Source organism: Anticarsia gemmatalis, chromosome 27 (genome assembly GCF_050436995.1).
Source record: "Anticarsia gemmatalis isolate Benzon Research Colony breed Stoneville strain chromosome 27, ilAntGemm2 primary, whole genome shotgun sequence".
In the NCBI taxonomy this organism is placed as follows: Eukaryota; Metazoa; Arthropoda; class Insecta; order Lepidoptera; family Erebidae; genus Anticarsia; species Anticarsia gemmatalis.
In genome coordinates this window covers 5,009,909-5,029,650 of record NC_134771.1, presented here as the reverse complement: position 1 = coordinate 5,029,650, position 19,742 = coordinate 5,009,909, and the positions used below count along the sequence as shown (strand labels likewise).

The window sequence follows — 19,742 nt, the reverse complement described above, 5'->3', positions numbered from 1 at the left end:
TTTGAACACGTTTCTTATAATTATGTAGGTACCTCGACATGCCTTTTATGTTTATTTTGTGATTTTCAATCCATCTACTACTTCTGCTACTTATACTCTATAATACCTATTAACATTTCCTAGACTTTTATTACGTACCTCAAACAAAAAGTATATTGCTTATTAATATATCATTTGATAAGTAAGCGTTTCCGTGTAACAGAGATGGATAATTTCGCATGAAATCTTCATAAAATACTTAATTTATATTTTTTCGACATTTACAGATGTTTTACAAACGATATTTTAATATCGTAAAAATCGGTGACCGGAATCGTACTTTATCTGTATTGTGTACCTGACCTTATGGTAGAAATGGTAACTTACTAACCTACAAACTAGCAACACACAAATCTCGCGAACGCGTTGTGCTGTCGGCTGTAACCCGCGAGTGTCACAATAGAAAAAAATCGTAAAAACTGAATGATTATTGTGTGAAATAAACATTTATTGTTCACTTTCACGTTCTGTATAGTGTTGAATATTTGATGGAAGCCTATTATCGTGCCGCTGATGTCTTCCTAACGATATACAGGTCAGTGAAATAGAAGATGGACATGGTATATTTTGTTGTCTTTATTTGGATGCCCGGAGGTTTCTGGCGGTGTCGAGTGGCTTATTATGATTCTATGTCACTTTGAGACTCATCTTCGGTAAATTCGCACAGTTAAATTTGACGCGAGCGTGAGAAAATCGTGTATAATTATGGTTTTGTAGACACGGTTGATATTTGTAATGTAGGATTTGGAAAGTGCGACCGCTGCCGTATAGTTGGTTATTTGAAGTTATAATTGCAATTACCGCTACCGTTTGAGCGCCGGCTGGAGGTTAGACGACTGAAAAACTCTCATTTAAACAGTTAAAGGCCATAACTAATGCTTGTAATCGTAAACAAGACAGTTTTCTCGCGAATTACATGAAGCTGTAGATCGCAATCGTTGTGGAACGTATTTTATGGGATAATTTATCAGCGTGATTGTTATAAATAACTCGGAATGTAATTAACTGCTCGTTTTTAACCAATCAGTAGTAATTATCTAAATATATGTTTCAATATTAGTTTTGAAGGTTATAAATAATAATGATTAGAATTCTATGTTTACAAATATTTACTTAACCTAAATTAAACGTGGAATTTGAAATAAAGTTTTATAGTTATCTATAAAAGCTACAAAAAATTATATTTATTGATACAATTTAAATTTTACTAAGATATGATTATATTTAATTAATATTCATTCCATTTACTGTCTTTCTGGTCACATGTCCCTCTTATTATTGGGTAAATATGTCTGAAAAAAAGTTGTATTTTGTTACATTTGTTAAGTTCTATCTTTTCACAATCCACTATGGATTGTCTTTTTTAAAATCTTTCATTGAATTTGCACTTGCATGTTAAGAAATTGGCATACAGCCTTTTGTATAACATAACTTTTTTAATATAGATTTGTGTAAGAGATAGCTCCCATGACAACTAAATATATTTGTATAGGAATTTCATGGCCAAGTTCATCATCATTATTTATTTAAATCATAGTACATTTTTGTGTTGTAATAACCACAAAACTGATCTAAAGGACATTTATGTTGTTCATAAGTAATTTACATAATATTAGTGTATTGTTCTCTCAGTAACAAGTTCAAACAAAAGAATATAGGTATATATTTTAACACTATATCATTTTTCACATATATTTTACCCTCTAAACTTGGTGTGAATCTGACTGTCAGTCTTGCTCGTGTTATTCACTCTGCTCTCAAAAGGTGTATATTGATGTATGATATACTGATATTTTTTTCTAAACTGTACCAAAGCAACTTGTCAACATTATTATGTACTAATAGTTAATTAAGATGCAAAAGCATGTGACAAAGAGGGAATTTGTGCAAGTTCAGTACCTAGTCAAGTCTTTGCATCGGTTAAAAACTTAAATAATAGTATTTTTCTATAGTACCTAACTATTGAACGATGTTAAAATTGCTGAAGTTATTAGCTTTAAATGTACATATGTTATGTAGCTATTAAATTTCATAGAAGAGGGATTAATTATCTTGTATCTTAATATTCATTATGTGAATTACCAGTTTAGTACCATTTCACTCTAACCAGTTTACATACATATTTAAAATCACACCTTTTTCCCATAGTACGAGTACTAGAACGAACCTTCTTGCGAAACTTAAACACAAGTAGGTATTTCACAAACCAAACTGATGCACTGTAGGCAGAGGTGTATGAAATACACCCACATTGGGCCATTAACAATGTAAGTCCCATGTAGTATGGAACGAGTCTATTGCCATTTACAGGGTACGACTAAATTCCGATCTTTTATCCAACCGGGGTATCAGATCCGAGACTTCATGATTAGCAGTCAGATACACTATCGACTCTGCTATAGAGACAGTCTATAATATTATATTTTATCAAATTCGTTCGTCTATCAATCTATCTATCGTATGGTTAGTAATGAACCTTGTGTAAAAATTGTTCAAGCCGCCTGAAAGTCCTTTGACGTGGCTTAAAGACTGTCATCTTAGTTGACAACAACCGGGACCCATCTTTACGTGCCCTCCGAAGCACGAAGACGCTCAGTTCAAATACCACTATGCGGTCACCCACCTATAGAATGACCGCGCCAACGGTTACTTAACCTACAGATCGGTGAGCGCAACTGATTATGATAATCGTCCATTATGATTTAGCGAAATTGTTATAGTTGTTTGACGGCACTTACTTTTCTAAAATATGAGCCTAGTGTGAACTAGACTTTATACTCATGAGTTATGTAAGCATGATATTTGAGTATACCACTCAAACTCAAGTCATAATATCGATTGGTCATAATTGCTACACCAATCAATACTGATTGATAAATAACAGGGTCATGTACCATGTTTGTTTCTAATAACCATTTGTTTTGGCTGGTACCAATTAGTGACTTTACGACTGCGTGTATTTGCAGTTCGACTGCGGATTGCTGTTGGACTGCACGATTTTGCTTTTCAACTGCGAGTTTTTTTGGATCTTAGAATATTATATTCTTTCTAATACTATTCTTTACTTGTGCCTATTTTAAGGTCGCGTTCTTTCGCGTTACCCAATCCTTGTCTTAGAGATGAAAGACGGTTTATTCAAAACGGGGATCTATTGTGATATATTGTACATAGTTAAGTCGGTCGTCATGTGACTGCCGATGTGCGCAAGGTCATGCGTTCGATTCTACCAAATAATTTTGTGTGGAATGCCTAAGTAGTCGTTTTAGATCCTTATCTTTTCTTTTTTTTTTCTTTAAATGACAACTCCCGCACTAAGAATTGCTCTTGTGTCGCGGGGACTATTACAAACATACAAACAACGGACACAAAGCACAACCAGACTCGAAACAATTATTTATGGATCGCACAAATAATTGTCCTGTGTAGGAATCGAACCCACGACCTCGCGTGGCGACCTAAACCACTGCGGCACGGAGGCAGTCAAAAAAAGATCCGTTTATATTTTGTGTTTGTTGTTTGTATGTTTGTAAAATTAACAAATATGCGTCATACAAAAGCCTATTCTTAAACGTTAGTACACGCGTATGTACAATTAGAAAATACAAGTAAACACAAGTAATTGCGCGTACAAAGCAAGTAAATATTAGTAGTACGTGCCCTTACTAAATATAATGTTGCGGAAGGTCAGTGCCATTAACACACAGATTATAAACTGAAATGTACTTGTTTCTATAGTAGAGGCAGCAGTGAAATAATAGCTGAATTATACTACTGAAAATATCATAATTAGCTGTAAAAGCTAATCTATACTAATATTATAAAGCTGAAGAGTTTGTTTGTTTGAACGTGCTAATCTCAGGAACTACTGGTGCGAATTGAATAATTATTTTACTGTTGTATAGCCTATTTATTGAGGAAGGCTTTAGGCTATATATCATCACGCTACGACCAATAGGAGCAGAGTAAAGATGTTAAAAAAAACGGGGATAATTTTGACGCATTCTCTATTCGGAAATCTAAAGATTTTTTGTTTGATAAAAACTGCATTTGTAAGCGCAGTTTTATCAGAGAGTTAGCGCACTGCAATTACGTTCACTGTGTTATTATTATACACATTCACACGACTAATATTTACATTCAGAATAAACGAATAAACAGATACATATGTTTTTATTTGATTCTAAAAATACACCGTCATTGCGACGTAATATTCGCAATTGTAACGGCGAAGGAAAACATCGCGAGGTAAACCTGAGCACTTATCTAATAAACAAAAATAAAAATTTAAAAAGCCCCCGACACAAGAACTTAATTTCACTCTAAAAAGTTAAAAACTATTTGTGTCCGTATACATATATTTGCAGAAATTCGGTTAAACTCCCCATTTTCACCCCCTACTACTTGTAACGGCTCATCCGATTTTCATCAAACGTGTCTTAGAACACTTGTACATAAGTCACCTTTAATATAAGAAAAAAACTAAATTGAAATAACTGCGTCCTTTCGATAGTTACGATGCGACAGACAGACATACACACACACAAACAGACTGACAGACAGACAGAAACACAGACACGTTAAACTTATAACACCCCTCTTTTTGAGTCGGGGGTTAAAATGCTATATGCTGAGATCTTTCTAAAGTGACTGGCCTTTAAGTTTGGATAGTTGTGCGTAAGACTGCTGATCATGAGGTTTGATTTCCATTTTGGCAAGATTATATTGGTCTTGTGTAATTATTATTTGAATATTCCTCAGGAGTTTATAAAGATCGTCAAAGCGGCGTTTAATCGATTTCTTTGATCTCTGGCTACAAGTGTTGGAAAAAGGCGTGATTACAATAATGTATGTATTTTTCCGTAGTCGCCCGGAGTTTGGTAACGTAAAGGTCTATAGCAACAGACTCGCCCCCTATTACACATGACTAATATTGTAAATGGCGAAATGTAAGTGTATTAATCATATACCTCTGCCTGCACCTTCGAGTACAACAAGCGTGATATAACATAAAAACTTAATAAGTATTTTACCGGATCACGGAAAACGACCACCTCCTGTTATAAACGTAACGAAAACAATCGATCGTTAAAATAACGATCGTTGCAACGATTGCCAAGTATCGTTATCGTTATAGCACATTGCTGTGGGTTACGTTGTAATTAGGTTATGTACAGATGACACAGACATAACATTACCGCACGTGTGTATCGGCCGGTGTTGCCAGACTTCATCATCTCAGCCGGGAATCGTCCACTGCTGGACAAAGGCCTCCCCCATCGAGCGCCAATAGGACCGGTCCTGGGCCAGACTTAATAGACTAATTTTGGAATTTTTTGACATTTTTGAGTAAAAAAACTCGAGTTCTTGCTTATAGAGTAAGGCAAAGTAGAATAAGTTGGAATAGGTAGGTGACTGGGAACTGTTATTGCTACCTAAATAATGTCTCTGACAATAAACCTCTACCAAATTTATTAAAAAAATATGCTTTTAGAAAGCACCCTAGAAGCTAGGCACACTATTTTGGACTTAAAAATCATGATGCTTCGCTAAAATTAAGACGTCTAGTTACCCATAATAATATACTGGTCTCTTAAACTACTTAAACTATTTTCATGACGCTCTCTTCAACAGGCCAAATCTATACTAATATTATAAAGCTGAAGAGTTTGTTTGTTTGAACGCGGTAGTCTCAGGTCTATTTGCAAAATTCTTTCAGTGTTAGCCTTAGCGTGATGATAGAATATATGGCATCACGCTACGACCAATAGGAGCAGAGCAGCAGTAAAAATGTTACAAAAAGGGGGAAACTGTGACCCATTCTCTCTTATGTGACGCAAGCGAAGTTGCGCGGGTCAGCTAGTAATACCTAAAATTGCCTTGAGTATAAGTGCTGGTTAAACTATCTTCAAGATAAAATGACGTATAAAAAATGTCTGATATAGTCAAAAATCCATCTTATAAGCTATATCACACTATTACTCAATCAATGAAAAAATCATTATTTAAATATCAGCATACCAGCCGCGGATGTTATCAAATATTTACATACCGTCCATTAATTTGCGCAGAGATAGCGGGCGGGAATCGAACCGGCTTCACGAGTGTGGACACGTGCTAGGACCGAAATAGCAGTATTACGAACACGCGACACTATAGTATTTATAGATTTATCTCAAGATTTCGCTGGAGTTTTCTGTACATATATTTTTGTGGATGTAGATTTTGGTAGTTAAGTAAGTGCAGGACTGCGCGCCTTGTACGTTACAGTCCCTATTTTAGTTATATAGGGGTTGCTCTTTAATGAACATGTCTGTTAGAGACTGCTTCCAGTCTCACTGGATGAATACCATTATTTTACATGAAGCGACTGTCTATCGGACCTCCACAGCCGAGTTACCTGGGTAACACGATACCCTACGATAAGACCGGTTATCAGCTTTTCAAGCTTCTGACAACTGTTAACGACTGTCAAAGATCTTTGAAAATGACAGCCGGGACCCACAATTTAACGTGTCAAAACACGGAGGAACTCGAAGCGATAAGATGGGCACCGATTTCTTAAAATTTAAAATAATTATAGAAATATTCTGTAAAACCAATATAAATTACAATGGAGCAATTTAACGAGCGGTTCAATTGCTTACGCGCATCGATACGTGTTATTTAGTTCACTCGTACAATTATATAGTTCGTTACATTCATTCACTTCTATTTACAATAATCGCTATGTTTTACTAGTTGCCGCCCACGGGTTCGTTTGCGTTTTAATTTATTTTGTAGTACTTTTCCTCAGAGTTTTTCCTACATCAAATTATTTTTAAAAGGTGTGATGTTTTAAATGTACTTAAATGTAGTATGTTGTCACTTTGGTATTTAAACTAACACATACAGTACAGATAGACTAGCTAATTATATTATTTTTGTGAATTGTCTATTCAAATATTGTTCCTATGGGAATCGAACCCAGTCGCTCGCGCAGTGTCGACATCCGTACCTCAAAATACTACACCACAAATCTTAAAAGTCTGTCGAAACCAGTGTTACGGAGGAGTATCGTGTTATAACTCAGGTAACTGTGTTGTGGAGGTCAGATAGACAGTCGCTCCATGTAAAATACTGATATTTAGCTGCATCCGGTGAGGCTGGAAGCCGACTCCAACATAGTTGGAAGAAAGGTTAGACTGACTGATATATATATTTATAAGTATATATTAATATGTTTGTAATCAGTCGTGGGTGTAACATGCGTTAACGACACGTGTGACTATAAAATGTTGCATTATTTATTATTATCGTTAATATTCATCTATTAAGTTTATTTATAACTTAGATATGATGTAACTGTTATTGTTTTCAATATTGATCTGTTACAAACCTTATTCTGTTCGACTTGAGACCACTATTGCAATTATATGGCTTTTGATTTCCGTAGGAGAAAAACGAGACCCTATTATTAAGATTTGGCTGTGTATTAAAATTTTTGATGGCATGATATATTTTAAATTATATTTTACTAGTAAAAGGGCGCACGTACTCATGTCACGCTGCGTAGCTCTTGTGTCGCGGGAACTTTAACAAACATACAAACAACGGACCCAAAGTACAAGCAGGCCCGAAGCAATTATTTGTAAATCACACTAATAATTGTTCCGTGTGGGAATCGAACCCACGACCTCCCAACGGAATGGTAGCAGCGCAACGCGGCGACCTAAACCACTGTGCCACGGAAGCAGTCAAAACATAAAGTCAATGTAATTGCAAAACCCATAAAAAACCCCATAACCCCATGATCAAGTTAAATGTAGGTCATACGGCACATAACCGCAAATTAACGGGCACATATCATGCGGTTAACAGCTTCCGATATGTAACGAGCGTGTATGACAAGATGTATAAATAAAATTAAAAAAACGGCGAAGCCTCTCTTCAAACTATGTTGGTATCGGCTTCCAGTCTCACCGGATGCAGCTGAATACCAGTATTTTACATGGAGCGACTGTCTATCGGAGAATTCAACTCTTACCAACGTTTTATCAAAATTGATTAAGCAGTTTTGCTACTAAAACGTAAAAGACAAACAAATACTTTCACATTCGCATTACCAGACAAATTACTTGTAATTACGGAACAGAATGAAATAAAAATACCTACATAGTCTCATTAATTTAGTAAAAGAGTAAAATAGAGAGTGAGAATGCAAGTGGTGTTAAAATAGCTGACAAGTGGTGTGTGATGCACGCCGCAACAAAAATACTCGAGAACGTTTCGTGTGCAAATCGCGATGCAACGCGTACATTGATGGATTTATTTACGAAAAATTGGAGGCATTAATTAAAAACAAGCGTTAGTTTGCTGTTTAATTAAGTTTGGTTTTTGTGAGCTAATAATTTTTTTATAAAAAGACCTTTGCCCAGCAATTGGTTCTGCGACAGGGAACAGCTTTTGCCAGCACCTTTTTTGGTAAAAGTTTCTTACGTCTTTTTCCTAATTGTAATCTATCACTTGCTAAAATTTATCCAAATCGGACCAGCTGTTTTTCCGTTCAAGAAGGACAAACTAATAAACTAAAAGTGTGACATCAATTAAATTAGGTGCCATGGCAAAATTAAGTATAGCTAATATTAAACCGTTTTTTAAGATTCACTCTATTATTCTTGCTTTAAAGGTTATTATTTGCAGTCTAACCTTAGTTTCGGCTTAAATGTAGACCTAGAGATATGAAATCTTTGCCAAATATACCAAAAGAGAGAACCAGTAGGTAAATAAATAACATTCATAAAGAACTCGAGGATATTTTTAGAAAAATCCTTGAAATAAAAATAAATTGTTACCTAAATGCCAGTTTTCTGACCTTTCGTTATTTATTTTTTGTCACAGTTATTTATATTTTTCATATTTATTTATGTGCTTCGGAGGGCACGTTAAAAGTCGGTTCTGGTTGTTGTCTATTAAGATAACAGTCGTTAAGCCACGTCAAAGGCCTCTCGGGCGGCTTGAACAACTTTGACACTAGGTTGACCATTTACCATACGACAAACAAACAAACAAACATATTTATCTATACTAATATTATAAAGCTGAAGAGTTTGTTTGTTTGTTTGATTGTTTGTTTGTTTGTTTGTTTGTTTGAACGCGCTAATCTCAGGAACTACTGGTCCGATTTGAAAAAATCTTTCAGTGTTAGATAGCCCATTTATTGAGGAAAGCTATAGGCTATATATCATCACGCTACGACCAATAGGAGCAGAGTACCAGTGAAAAATGTTACAAAAACGGGGAAAATTATGATTCTCTTATGTGACGCAAGCGAAGTTGCGCGGGTCAGCTAGTTTAGCATAATAGTAATGTCTCCTGGCCGATATAGGGCTACGGTGGCCAGTTTCATTGAAACCAGCCAACTGCGCACGAATTTGTCATAAAAATAGTATTTTATAGCGCACCAAACTCTAAGTAAAATTTAAAGTGAAGTCTATATTTGGTATTTCCAACTATCGTAATGCAAAATTTCATCTAAATCGGTTCAGCAGTTTCGTCGTGAAAGCGTAACAAACAGACTAGCTTTTAGTATATTTCGTCCACTATGTTACTATGTAGTACACTGGCACGCTAGAGTGATGATTGGTCTCTGACATATATTATTGTAGCCAGTTGCTACGCGAATGTAGAGTGTAGACGTTCTCGTAGCATAGATTATGTAGTTACAGAGGCGCTAGATAAAAGATCAATGGTTTTATGCCTACTAGGATTTAACTTGTATAAATGTAGGTAAATGTGTATGATGTCTGTGTATCAAACATTTAATTAAATTGAAATAATGCATAATTTTGTCACTTTAGTTCAGTTTTACAGCGCGGCGGTACGGTTAGTTTATCAGGTAACATTTTTGGCAGATGTTTTTATTTTGCTGTCTTTATCTATCAATTAGATTATCCGACACTTATCCGTGAGCCATAAAACTCGCACTTTCAATACAAATTAATTGATTTTATAATTCTAAATCAAACTATTTCAAAAAGGAATTCAGTCTTGTTTACACACTATACTTGTGTTATCGAGATAATGCGACGTATTATATGCATATGACGTCATTAATTGCTTTACGTATGAAGTGTCCCGTCTGATTTTAATCTATGACGAAATATCCAAATAATCGTTTTTTGAGTAGCATAGGCAATCAATGATTCCATGTTGCGATTGGTTACGCGTTGACTACGTCACTATGATGCAATGTGTGTTTATTTGTGTGTCGAATGCATACTTCAATATTATGTGGTTGAATGATTGAACGGATTGTATACGTGTTAAATAACCGTCTGAATTTAGCTGCAAGCCGCTGCAATCGGTTCGCTGTCAATCAGTTTTGTCACTAAGAGCCTACCACTAAATGTATGTCACGTAACTCACGTGGCGACGGTGTGGCGACGTGACATTTCAATACTAACTGCTTGGATACGTAGCCAGCGACGCCGCCATAGCGTCCTAGTTAGGCAGGGCTCTAACAGTCTTCTAAAACTCCCGTTTTTATCTTTTATTAAGTTGCAGCGATTTGCAACTATTTTCAGGTACTAATTTAGGAGTGGGCGGCGTGTATTTCTGTTGTGGCTCTTAGTAGGTCAGTAGTAACGCATCTACAGATTTATTCTATAACAGACTCGCGTCTTTGCATCGTGTCGCGTCTGCGCTTACATATCTTTCACTTACATTTTTTACTAGGGCAGTAGCAGTAGTATCTGTGACGGGACTCTTGCGTCCACGCGTCGCGTCGCGTCTACACTTATGTACATACGCGGCTAGGTGATTGAACGACGTAGTTTTTGGATATTCCAGTTGTGGTCAGTATTTTGGACAGTTGTATCTGAAACGCGCCATATTTTTACGTGTCTGAATATAGCAACAATACTCTAAAGGCAAAGACTCAATGCATGAGACGTAAGCAAAGATAGCGGATAACGGAACGGTAGAAAGCCGTTGTTATTATGTCTCTGTTACTCGCACAATTAGCCTATAACAATGTCTTCTTGCCGCGGTCATTCCATAGATGGGTCCCCTCATAGTGGTATTAAAAATAGGGCGTCTCCGTGCTTTGGAAGGCAGGTAAAAGTTCCGGTTGTTGTCAATTAAGATAACAGTCGTTAAGCCACGTCAAAGGCCTTCGGGCGGCTTGAACAACTTTGACACTAGGTTGACCACTAACCATGCGACAAGAAGTTGCCATATTCAGATATAAAGTTGAAAACTATACTACAGCTTTGTGACGGGACTTTCGTCTGTGCGTCGCGTCGCGTCTGCACTTACATAATCGTGGCTAGGAGATTGAACAAAGTAGTTTGTGAGTATTCTGAAACGCGCTATATTACTACGTGTCTGAATATAGCATCAAACCGCTCAAAAAGCGAAAAGTGACAGAGCAGAAGGAAGCCGTTGTTGTTACGTCTCCGTTACTTGCACAACTCTGCTATAAGAGTTGCTTGTTGCCACATTCAGATACAAAGTTGAAGAACTATACTACAGCTTCACTTATTCTATGACGGGACTTTCGTCTGCGCGTCGCGTCTGCAGTTATATAATCGTAGGTGATTGAACGACGTAGTGAGTATTTTGGTCGTAGCACCGTGTGGGTCAGTAGGCCGACACGTCACGCGGTGGACTATAAAGATAGTTTTGATTTAGTATCTTGAATATTGTAAGAGCGAAGACGAATGCAGTTGTGTGATAATCTTGTTAGATTATTGTAGTTATATTCTTCCTTATTTTCTGTACCTACCCCACTTTTATCCTTTTATAATTTGCTATTGAAGAGTGGGACCTCCTAGCACAGATTTATCTTTTACGTAAAGCAAAAGGCTCTTAGTAAGAGTAAGGGACTACTCACATTTATTCAGCTTCATTGAGGAATCCATGGAGATTCATATTCGTATGTAGTGTGTAATTCCTAAAACTGTGAAAGTCGTACGAGATAACGATTTTTTTTTCTTTATAAAGATAACAAGTACTACATACTTAACTATACATAATTACATAATATCACGCCTGTTATACCCGCAGGTATAGGCAGTAGTGTATGAAATACACCCACATTTCGCTATTAACAATGTTAGTCCCATGTAATAGGGGGCGAGCTTATAGCCATATACCGGGCACGTTACCGCACTCAGGAATAATGTATGTATTAGGCTCGCCCCCTCTTACATGGGACTAACATTGTTAATGGCGTAATGCGGATGTATCAAATGCAACTCTGCCTAAACCTATAGGCTTAACAAGCGTGATATACATAATGTACCTATGCTATCTAGTTTCTAGTTAGTTACAAACATACATCTGGGGGCACGGAAGTGCCCCCGCAAGTCGAGCAAAAAAAAAGCGGCACGGCCGTAACATCCTTTTCTCGAAGCAATTCGGGCTATTTTTGACACCCCTATAATTTCGTTGTGGATTAAACAAGAAGCCTGGATTTTCAGCAACTAATCAGTCATTGTATAAACACGGTATATTTAAAATTTCAGTCAATTTGAACGAGTAGTTTAAGAGTGACAACTTGTTAAAATTTTGAATTTTGTCACTCACTGATTCACTGACTCACTGACTCACCGATCATCAAAAGTCTAAGGTACTTCTAGCAGACTTAGACGCTTAAAATTTAGAATACAAATAGGGTTTAGTGTCTTAATCATGGGAAAAATGTAATATTTTCTAATTTCGGTCCAGTTTTCTAAATACACCAACTGCAACAATAACTTTGTAATCCCATATAAATGTATAAGATTACAAGGTTACATTTGCAGTTAATGAATTATTATTACTGTAGAAAATAAATAGGTGTAAATAGGTACCTACTATATGAGGGATAACGGGAGGGGATATAGGGTGGGTAAGGGTGTTTAGCCCATGAAACTGAACAACATTCCCATAGGAAAATATGTTGAATTATGAAAAAAAAAACGTCTTTCCATACAAATTGGACTTATGTTCGCTCTACAAAAAGAAGTGAGATGCCATCAAAAACATTCTGTAAAAACCTCAAGTCTCGCCGTAAAAAGTTGTGAGATCTATATAATACCAAGTCGATTAATCTATTTAGTCTCTACTTAAAGGACCTTCTGTCTTAAGTTATTACGTATGTTATTATCATGCCAATTAAAAAAAATACCTTTAAAACAAATAGATCGACTTGGTCATCGCAAGAAAACACAAATTCGCCATTAACATTTCAAGAGCATTAACTTCTCGTCGTGCTGATTAGTGTTATACATACTAATAATCAAATCATGCGATGGCCAGGTCGGTCTATTTGTTTTAGAGGTATTTTTTTTAATTGGCATGATAATAACATACGTAATAACTTAAGACAGAAGGTCCTTTAAGTAGAGACTAAATAGATTAATCGACTTGGTATTATATAGATCTCACAACTTTTTACGGCGAGACTTGAGGTTTTTACAGAATGTTTTTGATGGCATATTTTATAGTCATTAAATGTATCTAATGTTTATATAGATGTTTTCTAGTTTCCTTGGTGATATTTTTAATTACCATAAAAAATGTTATTGTATTGCCATTTGTGTAATTTCCGCAATAATTTGTAAATCGATTGTTTTGTTTTCTCTATAACAGTAAAAATAAAGAATTATGCGTCCATATGCGATGATATTGTTACTAGGGCAAAAATGTATTTAAAGTTATTAAGGCTGAGTGGTTAAACCAGTCGTCTCTTACGAAACGGTCACGAATTCAAATTGGCCGACATTCTTAACTTTTCGAAGCCATGTGAGTGTTAGAAGTAAAGATAATCTTGCATATTGAAGCTGTTTAAAATAATTGTTTTTGAGGATTTGCAAAGTCAATAACCTATAAGGAAATTTTCCACTTCTGTCGAGAATTTTTAAGAAGTTGACATAGGGGTTTAATAACTTAGTTAACTTACCCCCGGTTTCTGAGGTACATTTAGCGGTAGTTTATCTATTCAATAGCGTTTTTTTATATGAATTTTAACGCTATTGAATAGATAAACTACCGCTAAATGTACCTCAGAAACCGGGGGTAGATCATTTATACATATCGAGTTCTTTCGTGTTTCGAACGGCACGTCAAATAGTGGGGCCCGGTCGTAATTTTCAAAAATCTTTGACAGTCGTTAACAGTAGTCAGAACCTTGAAAGTCTGACAACCAGTCTTACTGAAGGGTATCGTGTTATAACCCAGGTAACTGTGTTGTGGAGGTCAGATAGACAGTCGCTCTATGTAAAACACTGGTATTCAGCTGCATCCAGTGAGACTGGAAGCCGACTCCAACATAGTTGGAAGAAAAGCTAGACTGATATATAAGCACGCGAGTTAGTAATTACTTGTATGAAAGGTAAATTAAATGATTACACGTCATAGTATTACGTAAACTATACGCGTAAGATGTTATTGAAATTATTGTTTATAGTTATTGATAAAATTGGGAATTCACTCTGCATATAATTTTATATAATAAATATTATAGTACTGTTATCTATAATACTATGATACTATATACGCTGGAATAAACTTATTATCGAACGTAGTGTACGTGCCGTACACGAGGTTCCGAGTTCGATTTCCGGGTCAGATAAAGAGATATTAGGTTAAGTTAACATTTTGTTGCCAGACTGCAAATCTGTACTGTTTAGAATGAAAAATCCCTAATAGTAAAAAATAAAAATAAAGGCCAAACCGCACTTGGCCAGCGTAGTGGACTCAAGGTCTAACCCCTCCCTCATTACGTGAGGAGACCCTTGTCCAGCAGTGGGACATTAAAGTTTTAAATTTATTTAATTAAAAATAATAATCACACTATGACTAATTAAAAATTTCCCTTAAAACCGAAACTTACCAATAAGAATTGACTTCAAATAAATTCCTAACAATCAATATAGATGTTCATCTTCACAAGAGCATCATTGGTCGTTATCATTGTAGTGTAGTGGACCGAACCCACGACCTCGCGGTCATGGCTCAATCAATGACGACGTTTGTAATTCTCCTAGCCTTTCGTCCGCGTGCTTTGTGACTTAGGACACAATTTTCATACAAACTTTCATCCCCTATTTTACCCCCTTGGGGGTAGAATTGATCAAAATCCTTTCTTAGCGGATGCCTACGTCATAACATCTACGTCATCTACCTGCATAGCAAATTTCATCACTATCCTGTGTCTGAGATACATTTAGCGGTAGTTTATCTATTCAATAGTTTTATATAATACCCGCGACTTCGTCCGCCACCTGAATTTTCCCATGGAAATGCGTCACTTTCCCGGGGTAAAAAGTAGCCTATGTCCTTTCTCGGGTATCAAAATATCTCCATACCAAATTTCTTACAAATTGGTTCAGTAGTTCAGGCGTGATTGAGTAGCAGACAGACAGAGTTACTTCCGCATTTATAATATTAGTATGGATTAATCCCCGGATTCTGGGGTACATTTAGCGGTAGTTTATCCATTCAATAGCTTCAGTGATTGAGTAACAGACAGACAGACACACAGAGTTACTTTCGCATTTATAATAATATTAGTATGGATATGGATTTAACGCTATTGAATAGAAAAACTACCGCTTAATGTACCTCAGAAACCGGGGGTGTGTTAGTCAGTCAGTCACCTTTGAGTTATATATTGTCTGTTCATCTTCGCGAGAGAATCATTGGTCGTTACTTGTTATCATTGTAGTGTGCTGGACCGAACCCACGACCTCGCGGTCATGGCTCAATCAATGCCGATGTTTATTATTCAATACGCACACATTTGAGACATGTTGGCTTATTATTGTTTGTGTGTAGTGGTTATTAGGGTTCCAAAGTCGTTTTTGAAGGTTTTATAAAGAATATTATTGTTTTTTTTCTCAACCTACGTCTACGGGAAAGAGACGTGATTTATTTATATTATAAATGACCCGCGCAACTTCGCTTGCGTCACGTAAGAGAGAATGGGTCATAATTTTCCCCGTTTTTGTAACATTTTTTTGCTGGTACTCTGCTCCTATTGGTCGTAGCGTGATGATATATAGCTTATATAGCCTTTCGCGATAAATGGGCTATCTAACACTGAAGGCATTTTCCAAATCGGATCAGTAGTTCCTGAGATTAGCGCGTTCAAACAAACAAACTCTTCAGCTTTAAAATATTAGTATAGATTATTGTTTAAATCTTTCGTCTTATTGCTGCTAGGTATACAGATTTTGCTTGTAATTTTTGACAAAAATTACAGCGCATTCTATTCAAATAATTGTATATTTATTTGAAATGAACTATGTTCTTATTCTTGTCACAACGTTTTTGTGCAAGTAATTTCTTTTTATTATATAATTCTTATTTTTTTTTCTTAGTTTTTTATTATTAACCGCGTAACGTGGAGCAAGAAACTTTAGCTCATTTTATAGCCAAGTTAAGTCAAGCCAAATACATATATTTTTCAGATAATGTTATTAACATAGAGCTGATAGCTCTTTATATTATGCTATGAGATATAGGCCGCCAAATAAATGTAAACTGTTTCGTACAGTTTACATTTATTTGGCGGCCTATACCTTCGTAAAGGTTGTACGCCTCGCACTTGACCGGTATTCAGTTAAGGTTAATGAAAGGATGGGTTGTGTCTAACTAGGTCGTGATGCGAAGGGCTCAGGCTAGACATACGAGTCACGTGCCTGTTGCACATATTGTTATGTGAGGTTAAGCTACGTGTGTGAGGTTATGTTTTGGAGGGATGACCGCTTATGCCAAACTCACTTAATTTGGACGCTTTGATTTCTAAGTAATTTTTGGATATTATAACTATATATTTTATAAAAATCAAGCACTAATTCATATTATTATTGGACTTTCTTATTTAACAACTCTCATTTTCTTTCTAGGGCTAAAACACATACAAATTAACGATAGTTACGTAAGGTGCGGAAATTGAATCCACAGTCCTCAAGTCTATCTATCTATCTATCGTATGGTTAGTGGTCAACCTAGTGTCAAAGTTGTTCAAGCCCTAGAGGCCTTTGACATGGCTTAACGACTGTTATCTTAGTAGACAACAACCGGGACCGACATTTTCCACGGAGACGCCCAGTTCAAATACCACTATGCGGTCGCCCATCTAAACAATGACCGCGCCAAACGTTGCTTAACCCACAGATCGTTTACCGACCGGTGAGCGCAACTGACTATGGGCGCCTCATCACCTTCATCCTTTAAAATGACATGAAGTTTTCGTCCTCAATACTCACATTACGAAACTCTCTACGTGCGTATCTTAGTATGCACATAGATATACTAATTTGCATCGAAACTTGTATTCTTGAGGTTAATTATAAAATGGGTATGTCGTGTGCAATCAAGGCTTTCTGACATTTAACCACGGTTTGAATTGTCCTTGATAAGTGTCGGTTAGATTAACTGGTAGAATGTAGAAGGTTGATACATACGTTTTGATGAACGTTACTTTAGTTGACCACTGGTTATAGATAAGTTACGGTTAGCCTATCATGTGGAAATAGTTTTTATATTTGCTGGATTTTACTTAAGTTGGCTGGTAGGTTATCTGACATTTAACCAGAGGCTGGGAAACTGAGCCTTTGCATCAAAATGATGTTTAATAAACCACATTGTCTAACTTAAGTTTGCTACTAGTATTTTCGCCTACAGATAAATGTAATGCTCAGCTCGAAATCTATTTAGTATAATAAATGTAGTATTATTTGTATTATTTAAAAATGCTGTATATTAAAATATGATCAGAATTGTAAGATATTACTAGCATTTTTATATAATGTATTTTTTTTGTTTCAGGTAAACAATCAAACAATAAGAACAATGATTCAGGGACCCCAAAACGTTTCCTTGTACGACCCCCTATTGGTAAAGTAAATATACTCAAATTTATTTAATCAATACACAGCTGTTTTCTTTCACAGATTACTATGATTTATTTAAATCATTAAATCAATACATTAATTACTGAATAATATAAATATTTAATCAGATTGCCTTGTAAAATTACTAATAATATATGCTATACTCAATCGAAAGCCTACGTCAGGTGATTCGTTTCGTATATATCCAATTTCTGTGCAAAATACTTACATAATCGTAATTATTCTCAATTAGTATCGGCTTTTAAATAAAAATTGTGTTCTGATTAAAATTGTGGAAAAAATTGATTAGTGTGCAGAGAAAATTTTATTTATTTTAATTCTGTTTAGTTGGTTCGCGTTTAGTTATTGCTACGTGTTATATAATATAATGGTGCTATAAAGTTATGTTTAATAGCTGCATTTAAATGTGTTTTCTATGTAATAACATAATTTTTACTTGTGTATACGATTGCGAAGTTATTATGTTAGGTTTGTAATTTTTCATTCTAAAATTTTAATAAGTACTCCCTAACCAGCGCGCTCCTCTCACACTTTCGTTTATTCTCTCCATAAATATATTTCCCGTGTCTTAAATACAATTTTACAAAAATAATAAGTCGAATTCGTTGATGCGTTCTTGACTTTTGGTCATAATTTCCTTTTAGGCCTTTATAAGTAATTTGGGCTTTACATTTATCCCCGATTTCTGAGGTACATTTAGCGGTAGTTGATCTATTCAATAGCGTTTTTTATATGAGTTTAAACGCTATTGAATAGAGGTAGATAAACTGCCGCTAAATGTGCCTCAGAAACTGGGGGTAAATTAATCAAATCAAAACAATTTTCTTACACTATCTTAAAACATTCTTCCACAAAGTATTACCGTCCATAATATTTCAATATTTGTTTCATCGTTAACAGACGAGGCTTGTCGCGACGACTAACAGTGGCAATTAAAGATAATCAATCGACTGATACATAGCAGATTGTGGTCGTTAGTCCCAATTACATAATATGTGTCTTTTAGTGAATAATGATTCTGTTGTTTGGTTATTTATTGCTTTCGCATTTTAGGTATGTTTTATTCAGTCACGTGTACATGGCAACAGGTTTGTCCTCTATCTTCTTATCGTATGGTTAGTGGTCAACCTGGTATCAAAGTTGGTCAAGCCGCCCGAAGGCTTTTGACATGACTGGCTCTCCTACATGTGGCTAATATTGTAAATCGCGAAACGTGGATGTATTATATTTGCTTCTGCCTATACCTTTGGATATAACAGTCATAACAGGTGTGGTATGTTTGTATGTTTGTATAACGTTTCATTTTTGCATGGTTTAAAGTAACAAAATGATTTACAGTATTTTTTTACCGCGTCAAAGCTAATTCATGACGAATGGGTATATGAAAATTGCCTAAACAACCTCTAGGACCTGAACTTACCTGTTGCTTTGTGAAAACACTGAAATACTAGAAAGGTTAATGAAAAACAACATAAACTAACAAACTAAAACCCACCTGTTACGCGCTCACCCATCTCAAAATCAACCGCAGCAGTTTCCTTACCTATCGTTAACCATTCCGAGTGCAACTATCTACTAAATTATTCAATAGAATTTTAACTAGTAAATAATATAGTTTCACGAGTATTCACCGTATTCCCTAGTTAGTGTCCAAATATGTGCCAAATGTGTTATTATGTAGGTCGATCGATATTAGTTTTATTGCTATATCTAATCCGTTTCTATCGCTTGTGTCAATATAATAAGTACGTATTTGTACGTGTTGGTTCTCAATTTGGATAACTATGATGATGGTGAAAGGAATTGGTGATGAATGTG

The 19,742-nt window shown here is 35.7% G+C and overlaps 1 protein-coding gene across 5 annotated transcripts in view; it reads left to right on the top strand.

Moving 5' to 3' along the window:
- The window catches only part of foi (solute carrier family 39 fear-of-intimacy), a 174,035-nt gene that overhangs the window by 113,059 nt on the left and 41,234 nt on the right, over nucleotides 1-19,742 (top strand). The window contains exons 1-2 of one of the 5 annotated variants that reach the window (XM_076132448.1): nucleotides 13,791-13,806; nucleotides 17,839-17,907. The exons of 1 other annotated variant lie outside the window; for it this stretch is intronic. The gene's annotated coding sequence lies outside the window, so the exon portion shown is untranslated. Of the gene's footprint in view, nucleotides 1-397; nucleotides 575-13,790; nucleotides 13,807-17,838; nucleotides 17,913-18,250; nucleotides 18,393-19,742 lie in introns of those variants that run through there. 3 more of the 5 variants (XM_076132445.1, XM_076132449.1, XM_076132447.1) reach the window with 3 other exon arrangements.